The sequence below is a fragment of the Salvelinus namaycush genome, chromosome 25 (genome assembly GCF_016432855.1).
Source record: "Salvelinus namaycush isolate Seneca chromosome 25, SaNama_1.0, whole genome shotgun sequence".
In the NCBI taxonomy this organism is placed as follows: domain Eukaryota; kingdom Metazoa; phylum Chordata; class Actinopteri; order Salmoniformes; family Salmonidae; genus Salvelinus; species Salvelinus namaycush.
The window spans coordinates 26,268,752-26,283,968 of NC_052331.1; positions in this window are offsets into that span (position 1 = coordinate 26,268,752).

The following is a 15,217-nucleotide window of genomic DNA, read 5'->3' on the forward strand; positions in this document are numbered from 1 at the left end:
CGTCCAATCCAGGTGATTTGCCTTTATTCATGCTATTTTGAGAGAGATTTGGGCTCCCAGCGAGGTGGCTTCCTCTGTTAAGAGAAGAGTTTTTTTATTTAGTTTTTTGTTTGTTTTTTACACCCCTTTCTCCCCAATTTTGTGATATCCAATTGCGATCCAATAAGATCTTGTCTCATCGCTGCAACTCCCCAATGGGCTCGGGAGAGGCGAAGGTTGAGTGATGTGTCCTCTGAAACATGACCTGCCAAACCAAATCTGGCTGTGCCGGGTGGAGATTATAACAGAACATGGCCAAGATGTTCAAATGTTCATAAATGACCAGCATGGTCAAATAATAATAATCAGAGTAGTTGTCGAGGGTGCAGCAAGTCAGCACCTCAGGAGTAAATGTCAGTTGGCTTTTCATAGCCGATCATTAAGAGTATCTCTACCACTCCTGCTGTCTCTAAGAGAGTTGAAAACAGCAGGTCTGGGACAGGTAGCACGTCCGGTGAACAGGTCAGGGTTCCATAGCCGCAGGCAGAACAGTTGAAACTGGAGAGGCAGCACGGCCAGGTGGACTGGGGACAGTAAGGAGTCATCATGCCAGGTAGTCCTGAGGCATGGTCCTAGGGCTCAGGTCCTCCGAGAGAGAGAAAGAAAGAGAGAAAGAGTGAATTAGAGAGAGCATACTTAAATTCACACAGGACACCGGATAAGACAGGAGAAGTACTCCAGATATAACAAACTGACCCTAGCCCCCCGACACATAAACTACTGCAGCATATATACTGGAGGCTAAGACAGGAGGGGTCAGGAGACACTGTGGCCGCATCCGATGATACCCCCGGACAGGGCCAAACAGGCAGGATATAACCCAACCCACTTTGCCAAAGCACAGCCCCCACACCCCTAGAGGGATATCTTCAACCACCAACTTACCATCCTGAGACAAGGCCGAGTATAGCCCACAAAGATCTCCGCCACGGCACAACCCAAGGGGGGGCGCCAACCCAGACAGGAAGATCACGTCAGTGACTCAACCCACTCAAGTGATGCACCCCTCCTAGGGACGGCATGAAAGAGCACCAGTAAGCCAGTGACTCAGCCCCTGTAATAAGGTTAGAGGCAGAGAATCCCAGTGGAGAGAGGGGAACCGGCCAGGCAGAGACAGCAAGGGCGGTTCGTTGCTCCAGAGCCTTTCCGTTCACCTTCACACTCCTGGGCCAGACTACACTCAATCATATGACCCACTGAAGAGATGAGTCTTCAGTAAAGACTTAAAGGTTGAGACCGAGTCTGCGTCTCTCACATGGGTAGGCAGACCATTCCATAAAAATGGAGCTCTATAGGAGAAAGCCCTGCCTCCAGCTGTTTGCTTAGAAATTCTAGGGACAATTAGGAGGCCTGCGTCTTGTGACCGTAGCGTACGTGTAGGTATGTACGGCAGGACCAAATCGGAAAGATAGGTAGGAGCAAGCCAATGTAATGCTTTGTAGGTTAGCAGTAAAACCTTGAAATCAGCCCTTGCCTTAACAGGAAGGAGGCTAGCACTGGAGTAATATGATCACATTTTTTGGTTCTAGTCAGGATTCTAGCAGCCGTATTTAGCACTAACTGAAGTTTATTTTAGTGCTTTATCCGGGTAGCCGGAAAGTAGAGCATTGCAGTAGTCTAACCTAGAAGTAACAAAAGCATGGATGAATTTTTCTGCATCATTTTTGGACAGAAGGTTTCTGTTTTTTGCAATGTTACGTAGATGGAAAAAAGCTGTCCTTGAAACAGTCTCGATATGTTCGTCAAAAGAGAGACCAGGGTCCAGAGTAACGCCGAGGTCCTTCACAGTTTTATTTGAGACGACTTTACAACCATCAAGATTAATTGTCAGATTCAACAGAAGATCTCTTTGTTTCTTGGGACCTAGAACAAGCATCTCTGTTTTGTTCGAGTTTAAAAGTAGAAAGTTTGCAGCCATCCACTTCTTTATGTCTGAAACACAGGCTTCTAGCGAGGGCAATTTTGGGGCTTCACCATGTTTCATTGAAATGTACAGCTGTGTGTCATCCGCATAGCAGTGAAAGTTAACATTATGTTTTCGAATGACATCCCCAAGAGGTAAAATATATAGTGAAAACAATAGTGGTCCTAAAACGGAACCTTGAGGAACACTGAAATTTACAGTTGATTTGTCAGAGGACAACCCATTCACAGAGACAAACTGATATCTTTCCGACAGATCTAAACCAGGCGAGAACTTGTCCGTGTAGACCAATTTGGGTTTCCAATCTCTCCAAAAGAATGTGGTGATCGATGGTATCAAAGGCAGCACTAAGGTCTAGGAGCACGAGGACAGATGCAGAGCCTCAGTCTGACGCCATTAAAAGGTCATTTACCACCTTCACAAGTGCAGTCTCAGTGCTATGATGGGGTCTAAAACCAGACATCAGCCTGCAGGCACCCGGCCCGCCACAAGGAGTCGCTAGAGCATGATGAGCCAAGTAAAGCCCCCTCGGGCAAACACTCCCCTAACCCAGACAATGTTGGGCCAAATGTGCACTGCCCGATGGGATCCTGGTCACAGCCGGTTGTGACACAGCCTGGGATTGAACCCAGGTCTGTAGTGAAGCCTTAGACCGCTGCGCCACTCGGGAGGCCCAGAAGAGGAGTTCTTATTTCTTTTAGAAAGGATCTAGTCTGGCTTGTTGTTTCAGATTAAATAGTTGTTATATCAGCTAATTGATAATATCTGAATAGCTTGTTGGCCAGTAAACAATTGGAACAATTACCATGAAAGTAATGGTTGAGTCTTACTTGATGGATGGCATATTCTTCCTTCTGTCTAATCAATAAATGATTTTGTCTTGACTTTGGAAAGAGTAATAGCTTCCTGGTCTGAAAAGAGTGTTTTGTTGAGAATGCTCTAACACAGTTCACATTTCCAAATTTGATATCTTCTTTATTTGTGATTTATTCAACCCAGATGCAAATGCAGTTGCATTATTTTTTTATAAAACCTTTGGTGGCATCCCATAGAATCTGGGCGTCATCGACTGAATTTTTCTTTTGATAATTTTGAATGAATTAAGGTACATTTCAAATTGATCACAGAATGCAGGATTTTGTGTGAGACTTGAAATTTGAAATTGGCAGTAGTAAGTGTCAGACAATCTCAAATGTCAAATTTATTTTTTCTTGAATAAAGAAAACAGAGGTGTAAATAATAGTATTAACTCGATTTGTGAAAATGATTTATGCCTGTTTGAGTAGAAGGTGTACTGTTTTGCTTTGGATTATGTGTTCGGCAGGCATCAATGAGGTTGTAATTAGAGAGTATATGCTGGAGAGACTTTGTTGTGTGTGGATTGTAGTTGGTCTTATTAGATTTGTCCTGCATGTCCAAAATGGCATTCATGTCTGTCCCAATAACGGGATGGAATTCGGTTAATTCTAACAATATGCTGTTCAGTGAATAAAAAAATTATAATAAAAAATAATATGAATTTGGAGCATACACATTAATAAAGGCAATTTTCTTTCCATTATGGATACATTTAGGAAAGTGATTCTGCTTTATTTGTAACGATCGTCGTAATCCTCCTCCTCGGACGAGGAGGAGAGGCGAGAAGGATCAGACCAATATGCAGAGTGGTTAGTGTTCATATTTAATGAAAATAGACAGAACACTTAACATACAAAAACAACAAACGTGACAAACCGCAAACAGTCCCGTGTGGTACATACACAGACACGCGATACAACCACCCACAAAACACACGTGAAACCCCGGCTACCTTAGTATGATTCTCAATCAGGGACAAACGATCTACAGCTGCCTCTGATTGAGAATCATACCAGGCCGAACACAAAACCCCAACATAGAAAAACACACATAGACAACCCACCCCAACTCACGCCCTGACCAACTAAATAAATAAAAGAAAAAGGAACAATAGGTCAGGAACGTGACATTATTGGTCTTTGCCTTTCTTATGTATCATTATGATTACACCTTTAGTTTTGTTTGGTGCTGATGAAAAAGCAGCCAGTTTGTACAAATGGTTCTCTATACTATGCGAGTCCTTTTGGTTTGTATCTTGGAGCATTGGACTCCCGAGTGGCGCAGCGGTCTAAGGCACTGCATCTCAGTCACCACAGACACCCTGGTCTGAATCCATGATTGGGAGTCCCATAGGTCGTTGCACAATTGGCCCAGCGTTGTCCGGGTTTGGCCGGTGTAGGCCGTCATTGTAAATAAGAAATTGTTCTTAACTGACTTGCCTAGTTAAATAAAGGTTAAATAAAAAAATAAAAAAATATCATTATGGCTTTTTTCTAGGATATCAAGACAGCTGGAACATATAATAGGCCAGTTTAGGCCTTTCATATTCCAAGAGAGAATAGCTAGCGTTGCCATTGTGAAAACAAATTATGTATTATTAGTGATATATTTGTTATCTTTAGTGTTAATAAATCAAATGGAATTGTATTTGTCACATGCACCAGGTGTAGATCTTACCATGAAATGCTTAGTTACATGTCCTTAACCAACAATGCAGTTCAAAATATTTAGTAAATAAACTAAAGTAAAATAAACTAAAGTAAAATAAACTAAAGTAAAATAAACTAAAGATTTTTTTTAAATCAAAAGCAACACAATAAAATAACAATAACGAGGCTATATACAGGGGGTACCGAGTCAATGTACGGGGGTACAGGTTAGCCGAGGTAGTTTGTACATGTTGGTAGGTATAAAGTAACTATGCATAGATAATAAACCCATGGATGTGAAACAAAAAGTAGGACCCACAGGGAAACCCACCCATTGGTCGTTCCCCACCCAGAATCCCCAGTAACCACACAAGGAAACAACCCCAGTCTGTATGACACTCAGAGTTGGGGAGTAACGGATTACATGTAAGGGATTACAAAAAAAAGGCAACTGTAATCCGTTACATTACCAGCAAAAATGTTGTAATCAGATTACAGATACTTTTGAAAAACTAGATGATTACTTTCAAATTCAGAAAGGATGTTTGCGAAAAAAATCTCTGACCCTTCACTGTTTTCTTAATGACATTTAAATCAGCATTGAAAAAAGGCGCAAATTTACATTTGTTCCACCTGAGCGAGTCTGACCACAAGTCAGAGAACACTATGATGACACACCAAATGTGTTTGATGGATGGCGGAAAAGGAGCAGGAATATGCTTTCTTTTGTAGGCTACAGTCCATGCTATGTCTTCCAATGTTACGACTGCTGTCGGCATCTAAAGGTGATCCAATTAGAATAAACGCTTGGAGGTAAGGATGACAGCAGTGGTGTAGATTACGGCGATGTGGATATACCTTATTATTGATATCTACATATCGCATTGATGTGAATCACACTGCTGCTCTCTCATTTAGCTATTTGCGCCATACAGATTGTGGTTGTTGTGGATGGTTGTTCACAAATCTAAATGTGTATTTGAACCCAATAATGTTTGAATTCATGAAGTTTAAGCTGCCTATCTATCATTGTTTTTTAAACCAGTGGACAGCCAGTGAAAAATGTGCTCTGGCAACAGCTGCATAGTGAGGATCCCAGTCTATGGAATAAAAGTGGGGCTTTTATTGCTCAATCTAATTCATGCTGATAAAATATAAAAACCCATAGGCCAAATGGACAAATGCTAAAACTCGCATACTTTTGATAGACTTAAAGGGGCAATCTGTAGTTGCTACATCCATTTTTGGATTTATAAATTATATATACAGTACCTGTCAAAAGTTTGGACACCCCTACTCATTCCAGGGCTGCTCTTTATTTTTACTATTTTCTACATTGTAGAATAATAGTGAAGACATCAAAACTAGGAAATACATATGGAACAATGTAGTAACCAAAAAGTGTTAAATAAATCAAAATATATTTAATATTTAAGATTCTTCAAAGTAGCCATCCTTTGCCTTGATGACAGCTTTGCACACTTTACTGATGTATTTTATGACTGTCTTTTTTTGCCATTTGTGAAGATATTATTAAATGCATTTCTATGGGCAATAGTAGCAAAGGCCAAATTCTATATTTTATCATTTAGTGTTTTAATCTTTTTTTTATATATATACCTAAAGGGGTCCTTAAATTCAAAATCAAATAGCTAAGTGATCCAGGGTATGACCATCTTAAAACAACCCACCCCCAACGGCTTAGACTGTTATTAACGTAATGTTATACTGTATGTTGACAATTATTTCAAAATAAGTCTCTTAATTCATAGTTACAGTATTTTGTGAAAGAAAGCCATGAGAAATCCACGTGTTTCAATGCATGTCACCGGAACCGGAACCCCAAAAAATAGATATCTTAGGAAGGAGGATCTACAGAAGTCGAGAAATGTAAATTCTGGAGCAAGTCAAGACGATTTCTCTCTCTCTCTCTCTCTCTCTCTCTCTCTCTCTCTCTCTCTCTCTCTCTCTCTCTCTCTCTCTCTCTCTCTCTCTCTCTCTCTCTCTCTCGCTCTCTCTCTCTCTCTCTCTCTGTCGTTCTTGTTCTTGCTCGTTCACCCTCACTTCTCTTAGGCTCTCTCTCTTTCAAATATATGGTCAATGTGATAGAACAATGTGATAAAACATTTATCTCTCTCTCTCTTTTCCTAGTTTAACATTCATAAATATTTATTGTCATTTAGTAAAAGAGCTCTTTCCAATCTTTCTCTGACTAAACCAAGGATGCATTATGTAGCATGTCGTTGTCTCAGGACTACTTTACTGATTACTTGACTTAGTTACAGGTAACATAGGTCACAGATTCACAGACTTAAGGTCCGTTGTATATTTCACATATTACCTGTATGAATAAAAAATAAAAATAGTAAGAACATTTTAATTTTAATATCATATTTGTCGGTGCTCAGTCAAATTGACACTAAGAAACAAAACTAAACAAAACCACTCACTCAGAAATCAGCATGTAGGCAAAACAGCCTGGGAGAGAGTTTGTCCAAATGCACACCATTGCAATTCAAATCACTTCTCCTGTGCCTTGCACTAGGAGGCGGCGGAGACTCGTTAATGATTTTCATTTACCCCCTAGCCAGATTAATCAAATGAGCATCAGTTCCACTCACTGCGCTGAGTGACGCATTGGAAACACCGCAGGGCCTGACACTGTGGGTGGCAGCCGGGCGGGTCCAACCAAGACCAACACCGCCACCCTCTTGTGTCCTGGTGTGTCTTCAGTTCATAACTTAGGGCAAGGGAAGACTGACTCACTGAAACACAGTGCACAGACAAACGTGCACACACACGCAGATACTTATGCTGGTGCATGCACACGTGCACACTCACACACACACACACACACACACACACACACACACACACACACACACACACACACACACACACACACACACACGCACACGCACACGCACACGCACACGCACACGCACACGCACACACACACACACACACACACATACACACATTCGGTTCCTAGAGCTCTTGAGTGAAGTTTGTGTGTGTGTGTATGTGTGTTTGTGAGCATGCTTGGCAGGACCCACTGTACTAGAGACCTTTCTGGGTATCCTGGCCAAGTTGAGAGCCAACAGATCAGCAGGTTAATGCGATATATTAGAAACATGTTCTGCTTTAAGCAATGGTATGTGTGTGGTTTACTAAAGCCACATGCAATGACACAAATGCAACCCAATACCAAAACCACAACACAAATGAAATATGGGAGCAAAGTCATGAAAGTGGAAAAACAAACAAAAGCAATAAGCACCCTGCCATTATTGTCAGAACATCTCCTAAGCTGGTTGTTACCTGGAGGTGTTCTCTTGCTGCTGATATGTAACACATGCAGCTTGTAATTCTGGGGTAGTTTTTCAAGCTCAAGATATTTCCTAGCTACCAATGACATTAGTGCATTATAAAGCATCACATATATGTTTGCGTGTGAACTCCCAAACACTTTTCAATGTCGAATTACAACTTCATTTCCTCATGATTGCTGAAATCCCAGGAGAAAGTGAAGATTCGCTGGCATATTCTCTATTCTGTGGATGACAGAGGAGCTTGTCCAAAGCCTCGCAGCTAAAAAACCTTCCAGGACTTCTAACAATTAATCATTCAGCGCTGAAGGTTCCATTTGCGCAGAACGGGTCCATTTGCAACACGGCCGAATAACTGAATAAGTCAACAACAACAAGGGAGGATAATTTGTTTCCACCCCGGGGCCATTCCTCAAAATTCCATGTCCTGCTGAAACTGAGAGAGCTAGATGCACAGTGACATGGAACACCGACACAACCGGTCCGATGGAGCTGGTGCTGAAATAGTAAAGGTGAAACATGAAGTTCATCCTTTATTATTAAGAGTAAGAGCCTCTGCTTTTATTACTGAGCCAAAACAGCAACTCAAAGATCTCCAACCATAGAAGGGCCATATAGGCCATTGCGTAATCTTGTCCACCAGCCGGCTCTCTGTTGAACCGTCTGGTTTCACAGCGCCTCAGAACGGGACTTGACTGGAAGTCTATGGCAGGAGCGGATTAAACAACAGCTGGTTTTAATTGGCTGATCTCTCAGTCCATCACCATCTAACATAACCCATAGAACCTCCCCCCTACATTGTGGACTTAAAAGCGCAAGCAGCGCAAGTGATTTTAACAAAGGAGTGAGTTTGGGAAAATCTGAATGTACGCATCTTTGAAATTATTTTAACATATAAACGTTATATGCCAAAACCTATAATTAATTGGGCTTCCCAAAAATAATATGGTCAATGTGATAGAACATTTATACAGCTATAGCAGGCTCTCTCCCTCTCCCGCCTTGATTTTAACCACACCCCTTTCAAGTCCCAATTTGTTGCACTGTGTTACCAGGCACTATGTGCCAGCAATTCAAGCCTGGGGACTAGGTTAGCCATGTATGATGAGAGGCCTACTTGAGAACAAGAGTGAAAGTCATTTATATCTCTCTCTCTCTCTCTCTCTCTCTCTCTCTCTCTCTCTCTCTCTCTCTCTCTCTCTCTCTCTCTCTCTCTCTCTCTCTCTCTCTCTCTCTCTCTCTCTCTCTCTCTCTCTCTCTCTCTCTCTCTCTCTCTCTCTCTCTCTCTCTCTCTCTCTCTCTCTCTTAGTCTCAGGTTTAAATGGAAGCTGGGGGATAAAAGGGTCCCACGTGAAACACTTTGGCGGCTTTATCTCTCTGTATGTGTGTGTATGTGTGAGAGGCTCTCGTATCCTCATTATGCGCACATAAGAGTGTGTGCCCTCTCCCGCCCAAGCGAACGCGACCCGGCATATGTTTCCAGCTGATTAAACACAGCTTTGAGTGGTTTCCACGACAACACCATACCAAAATATGGAGACGTGACAATTATGTTAAGCCTGGAGGAAATAACGTTACAACGGAGAGTTAAGAAGCATAAGTGAGCGTCTCTCTCGCTCTCTCTCTCTCTCGCTGTTAGAGTGTCTATCGCAGTGAAATCCTTTGAGAATTCTAACGGAGGTGTGTTTGAAATGTTAAATGTGAGGCCTACTCTCTGGTATTTGACCGCTTCAAACACTTTTGAAAAGCTTCACTTTTGGATTCAACAAAACAGGGACATACATTTCAATTTCAAGCAGTGGTGGTGTGAAGGTTGCAGAAAGCCAAAGATTCTTACTGTAGAAGGTGTGATGATTCCATTAAACACAGCCACTGTTTTGTCCGTATCCTAAAGTCTTAGGCGATGTATACTGGACATGTAATATAAAACAGCATCAGACAGTATTTCCATTCCTTTTTCTTTCACAACACCTTCCGAATAAATAAATCATAAAGTACATTTATCTTTTTTCTCTCATTCCCTCGTTCCATTTCTTCCACCATGAAACACCTCATTCAGCCCTTATCAGAATGTGCTGGGGGCTACCCAAACACATCTTTCCTATTCGTTATCTGGACTCAAAGAGGCACAATCAGAGCTGGCTGTCTGCACATGGTGCGTGTGTGAGTCTGTGTGCACTTCTGTGTGTCTCTGTGTATGTTTGTATGTATTAACACGTGTGTGTGTGTGTGTGTGTGTGTGTGTGTGTGTGTGTGTGTGTGTGTGTGTGTGTGTGTGTGTGTGTGTGTGTGTGTGTGTGTGTGTGTGTGTGTGTGTGTGTGTGCGTGTGTGTGTGCGGAACAGCTGTCTGCGTGGGTTTTCTCCGCTGCTACGCTCCGACTGCAAATGATGCACCCTGTCAGAAAGCACCAACAGGGTTCTGTGGGCCGTCACAGCATGGCACAGTGATAAGAGAGTCGAGGAGACGCTTGGCTGAGATCTGACACTGCAGGGGAGGTGCAGCGACACTGCCCTGAAGCCGCCTAGGGTCGTGGTGAAGGCTGTCACAGGCATCACCCCTTTCTCTATCATTATTTTTGTCTGTCCATCTCTATCTTTGCTTTAAAATTGGATTGGCAAGTGCATGCCACTGTGGTCTGGTCTGATAATTCAAAAGCAGAGATGTTGCTGTCTTTTGTCATCAAATCAAATCAAATCAAATTGTATTTGTCACATGCTTCGTAAACAACAGGTGTAGACTAACAATGAAATGCTTACCTACGGGTCCTTCCCAACAATGCAGAGTTAAAGATAAAGAATAAATGCACAGTGAATAATGAATAACGAGTAAAAGTAACATTACTATCTATATACAGGGAGTACCAGTACCGAGTTGATGTCCAGGGGTACAAATGAATTGAGGTAGCTGTGTACATATAAGTAGGGGTAAAGTGACTAGGCAACAGGATAGATAATAGACAGTAGCAGCAGCGTATGTGGTGAGTGTGAATGTGTGTGTGAGTGTGTGTGTGTGGCATCAGTATGCATGTGTGCGCGTGCTATGTGTGTGTGGGTGTATGTAGTGTGTGTGTGTATGTATATGTGTGCTGGGATGCCAGTGTACGTATGTGTGAGTGTGTGGGTAGAGTCCATTGTGTGTGTGTAGAGTCAGTGCAAGAGAGTTAGTGCAAAAAAGGGTCAATGCAGGTAGTCCGGGTAGCCATTTTAAAAATATATATTTAACCTTTATTTAACTAGGCAACTCAGTTAAGAACAAATTCTTATTTACAATGACTGCCTACCCCGTCCAACACTGGGCCAATTGTGCGTCACCCTATGATGGCCAGATGTGATGCAGCCTGGATTCAAACCAGGTACTGCAGTGATGCCTCTTGCACTGAGATGCAGTGTCTTAGACCACTGCGCCACTCGGGAGCACCATTTAATTAGCTATTTAGCAGTCTTGTTTAGCAGTCTCATGGCTTGGGGGTAGAAGCTGTTCAGGGTCTTGTTGGTTCCTGACTTGGTGCACCGGTACCGCTTGCCGTACGGTAGCAGTGAGACCAGTCTATGGCTTGTGTGGCTGGGGTCTTTGACAATTTTTTGGGCCTTTCTCTGACACCGCCTGGTGTAGAGGTCTTGGATGGCAAGGAGCCCTGCCCCAGTGATGTACTGGACTGTACTCACCACCCTCTATAGCGCCTTGCGGTCGGGTGCCTTCCAGTTGCCGTACCAAGTGGTGATGCAGCCAGTCAAGATACACTCAGTGGTGCAGCTGTATAACTTTTTGAGGATCTGAGGGCACATGACAAATCTTTTCAGCCTCCTGAGGGGGAACAGGCGCTGACATGTCCTCTTCACAACTGTGTGAGTGTGTGTGGACCATGTTAATTCCTTAGTGATGTGGACACAGAGGAACTTGAAGCTCTCGACCCGCTCCACTACAGCCCCATCAATGTGGATGGGGGCATGCTTGCCCCTCCATTACCTATAGTCCACGATCAGCTCATTTGTCTTGCTGATGTTGAGGGAGAGGTTGTTGTCCTGGTACCACAGTACAAGGTCATTGACCTTCTCCCTATAGGCTGCTTAATCGTCATCGGTGATCAGTCCTACCACCGTCATGTCGTCAGCAACTTCATGATGGTGTTGGAGTTGTGCTGTCATGGGTGAACACAGAGTACAGAAGGGGACTAAGCACACACCCCTGAAAGGCCCCCGTGTTGATGGTCAGTGTGGCGGATGTGTTGTTGCCTAGCCTCACCGCCTGGGGGCGGCCTGTCAGGAGGTCCAAGATCCAGTTGCAAAGGGAGGTGTTCAGTCCCAGGGTCGTGAGCTTAACGATAAGCTTGGAGGGGAATAAAGATTGCGTCACCTGTGGATCTGTTGGGCCAGTATGCGAATTGGAGTGGGTCCAGGGTGTCTGGGATGATGATGTTGATGTGAGCCATGACCAGCCTTTCAAAGCATTTCATGGCTATAGAGTGCTATGAGACGATAGTCATTTAGGCAGGTTAACTTGGCGTTCTTGGGCACGGGGACTATGGTGGTTTGTTTAAAACAAGTTGGTATTATAGACCCGGTCAGAAATAGGTTAAAAATGTCAGTGAAGACACTTGGCAGCTGATCATCTCATGCTCTGAGTAAGCATCCTGGTATTCCACCCTGTGGCCTTGTTACCTTGTTTAAAGGTCACACAGTCATCCTGAACAGCTGGTGCCTGGTGCTCTCATGTATGATTCAGTGTTGCTTGCCTCGAAGCGAGCATAGAAAGCATTAAGCTTGTCTGGTAGGCTTGCATCGCTGGGTAGCTCATGACTGGGTTTCCCTTTGTAATCCATGATAGTTTGCAAGCCCTGCCACATCCATCAAGCTTGAGAACCGACGTAGTAGGATTCGATCTTAGTCCTGTATTGATGCTTTGCCTGTTTGATGGCTAGTCGGAGTTCGTAGCGGGATTTCTTATAAGAGTCTGGATTGATTTCTTATAAGAGTCCAATGTTGCCTGTAATCCATGGCTTCTGGTTGGGGTATGTTCGTACTGTCACTGTGGGGAAGACATCGTCAATGTACTTATTAATGAAGTCGGTGACTGATGTGGTAAACTCCTTAATTTTATTGGATAACTTAGCATCCGCTTCATTGGAACACTTCCATATAGAGTGCGTTACTGGTATTTCCTGTTTGAGTTTTTGCTTGTAAGCAGGAATCAGGAGGATAAAGTTATGGTGTGCTTTTCCAAAGGGAGGACAAGGGAGGGCTTGTATGCGTGTGTGTGGAGTACAGGTGATCTAGAGTTTTGTTTCAAGTTTCAAGGTTTAATGTCACATGCACAAGTACAGTGAAATGCCTTTCTTGCAAACTCTAAACCCAACATTGCAATAATCAATAACAATGTATTAATAGAAAACCCCCACCAGAAATAAGAATAGGAAATATGAAATACACAAAAAGTAAGGAAGTAAGTAAGCATACTCTACACAGGAAATATTTAAAAAGTCAGTTCCAATAACATATTTACATGTGGAGGGATGCTGGAGTGATGGAGGTAGATATGTATAGGGGTAAGGGGACAGGGATGCTGGAGTGATGGAGGTAGATATGTATAGGGGTAAGGTGACTAGGCAACAGGATAGAAGATAAACAGAGTAGCAGCAGCTTGTATGTGAGTGGGTGTGCGGGTGTGTAGAGTAAATATAAATGTATGTGCATATTATATGTGAGTGAGCAGATGATGGAGTGAGTGTTTGTGTGTGGTGGAGTGACAGTGTGAGTGTGTAGGGCCCTGTGAGTGTGCATGGAGACAGGGCAAAGATTGAAATTTAAGGTCAATAAAGATGCAAGGTTAACTCAGATTGTCTGTGTAGCTATTTTGTTAGCTATTTATCAGTCATATTGCTTGGGAATATAAGCAGTTCAAGAGCCTGTTGGTGTCAGACTTGATGCACATGTACCTCTTGCCGTCCGGCAGTAGAGAAACTAGTCTATGGCTTGGGTGGTTGGAGTCTTTGCCTCTAGTTGCACAGGTGACATGCTGGTAAAAATGAGGTAAAACAGATATCAGTGTTCCTGCATTCAAATCACCGGTCATGAGAAACACCTCCTCTGAATGTGCATTTACTTGTTTGCTTATGGCCCTATACAGCTCGTTGAGTGTGGTCTTAGTGATAGCATCGATTTGTGGTGGTAATTAGACAGCTATGAAATTTTTTAATGAAAACTCTCTTGGAAAGTAGTATGGGTTGCAGCTTCTCATGATGTATTCTAACTCAGGCCAGCAAAAACCAGAGACTTCCTTAACATTAGAGATTGAGCACAAGCTGTTGTTAACAAAGATACACACCTATCCGCCTCTCGCCTTATCCGAGTCTGCCGTCCGGTCTTGACGATGTATAGAAAAACCAGTGAATTGTATATCCATGTCCTCGTTCAGCCACAGGTCCGAGAAACATAGGATATTCGCTTTTCAGATCCCGTTGATAGGATAGTCTCGAATGAAGCTCATCCAATTTGTTCTCCAGTGACTGCAGGTTTGCCAACATAACAGAATGCAATGGTAGTCTACATGCTTGTCGATGTAGTCTCGCCATGACACTGCCTAGCTTGCCTCTCTTTCGAGTACTGGGGATCAGAGCCTGGTCCGGGGTAAGCAGAACATCCAGCGCTGCTTGAAGTAGAAATCTTCATCCAAATCGAGGTCAGTGATTGCTGTTCTGATGTACAAAAGCTTTTTTCGGTGATAGGATATGATGGCGGAGACATTATTTACAAAAAAAGTTAAGAACAGCAGAATTGGTTAGGAGCCCTTTAGATGGCAGCTATCCACTGCAAAGCCATCTCTCTCATTTTGATGTAATTTACTGCAATTTTTTTCGATAAATGCCATGGATGTTTATTTTTTAAATGTATTTTTACATTCATACTCAGGACTATTGTTATCTGAATGACGTCATCTCACTTTCAAGTATAATTTTCAAGTGAACAGTTTTACGTGACTGAGGTTTGCTGTATTTGTAGCTCTGGTAATTTTGTTCAGATGGAAGTTCAGAGAGCGCTGCAGGCAGGTCAGGCTGCTCTGACATGCAACAGTTCAGCTGGTGGTATTAACAGACAATAATCTTTCCTGACTCTTTGTGTTGCATCTCCTGTGACAAAGGGACAGGAGACAGTAGCCAAACAATTGACTCAATATTTAAAATGGCTGTCTTTGGCATCCTGAAAAGTTTTTGTCTTGATTTGAAATAGGGAGAACAGGGACTCTGGATAAAGCACTAAATTAGGTTTATCCAAAGAAATAGTTGTCCATGAAGTTGAGCTTATTCAAATTCACTGCCTTTCTCAAACTGAAAAACTCTTAGCAAGGATACAACAACAACGGTTTGGCGGAACATCTATATCTAGGCCTGCATTCTGTGTTAATTGCAGATATCAAGTGGAA